The sequence below is a fragment of the Episyrphus balteatus genome, chromosome 4, assembly GCF_945859705.1.
Source record: "Episyrphus balteatus chromosome 4, idEpiBalt1.1, whole genome shotgun sequence".
Taxonomy (NCBI): domain Eukaryota; kingdom Metazoa; phylum Arthropoda; class Insecta; order Diptera; family Syrphidae; genus Episyrphus; species Episyrphus balteatus.
The window spans coordinates 3,957,882-3,959,430 of NC_079137.1; positions in this window are offsets into that span (position 1 = coordinate 3,957,882).

The following is a 1,549-nucleotide window of genomic DNA, read 5'->3' on the forward strand; positions in this document are numbered from 1 at the left end:
ATGACAGTTGCGTATTTTTGTTTTGCTGACAGAAAAATGTAGTAGCCCTTCAAGCAAACAGGTCCGACCTCGGTCCGAATCCGCTCCGCCTGAGGCGGAGCTGAGTCCGACTTCGGATCAGAAACTGGTCCGAAGGCGGCTCAAATTAGTATGGAAATTATAATCACCGCGAAGTCGATTGCATATGTATTGGTGTGGTGAAAATCTCCATTCCGAGAAAACGGAGCCGAAGGCGGACCTGAGTCGGAGCAGCGAAAACCTACCAGAAAGAGGAATAAAAAAGGGATGACGTTTCGCATTTGCGACCAAAAAAAGAACTAGATTTTTTTTTTTCACTGAAACTGTTTTTTTTTTATTTAATTTTGGCAAACGAAATTTTCACAATATATACAATATAAAATAGAATACATTTTTTTCATTTTATTTTATTTGTTGTTGCTGCTGTTGTTGGTGTTTCTTTAGATGCCCAATCGCATGTTTCACCTTCTGCCTTTTTCTTCATCATTAGAGATTACATCTACAACACAAACAGAAACACATCATTTTAATCCAAACACTTTGAGCGATATATACAACATACCTTTTTTTGTTTCCATATTGTTAATAGTTTGATATAATTGTTTATAATTACACTTATATTTTATTAACAACGACACGAGACACGACGCGACTAAACACTTCAACAAAAAATAACAAAATGACGCTTTTGCTCTTGTTGGCTATGTCTGTCTACTTTTTTTTCCTTTTCTCAGTTTTCACCTCGATTCTCTTAGACTTTGTGTTCATACACAAAAAGTTGCAAGTGTGTGAGTGCAACCCCGCTTATCTCGGTCGGAGGTCGGACTGTCTTTTCTGGACTCCGTTTTCTTGCTTGAAGGGAGAATATTTAGAAATCAAAATGAATGCGTTCAAAGTATATTATAAAAGGCAGAGTTCAGAAAAAGAAATATTAGCCTTTTTTTTTGTAAACTTGAGTCACAGCCCTTCAAGCAAACAGGTCCGACCTCGGTCCGAATCCGCTCCGCCTGAGGCGGAGCTGAGTCCGACTTCGGATCAGAAACTGGTCCGAAGGCGGCTCAAATTAGTATGGAAATTATAATCACCGCGAAGTCGATTGCATATGTATTGGTGTGGTGAAAATCTCCATTCCGAGAAAACGGAGCCGAAGGCGGACCTGAGTCGGAGCAGCGAAAACCTACCAGAAAGAGGAATAAAAAAGGGATGACGTTTCGCATTTGCGACCAAAAAAAGAACTAGATTTTTTTTTTTCACTGAAACTGTTTTTTTTTTATTTAATTTTGGCAAACGAAATTTTCACAATATATACAACATAAAATAGAATACATTTTTTTCATTTTATTTTATTTGTTGTTGCTGCTGTTGTTGGTGTTTCTTTAGATGCCCAATCGCATGTTTCACCTTCTGCCTTTTTCTTCATCATTAGAGATTACATCTACAACACAAACAGAAACACATCATTTTAATCCAAACACTTTGAGCGATATATACAACATACCTTTTTTTGTTTCCATATTGTTAATAGTTTGAT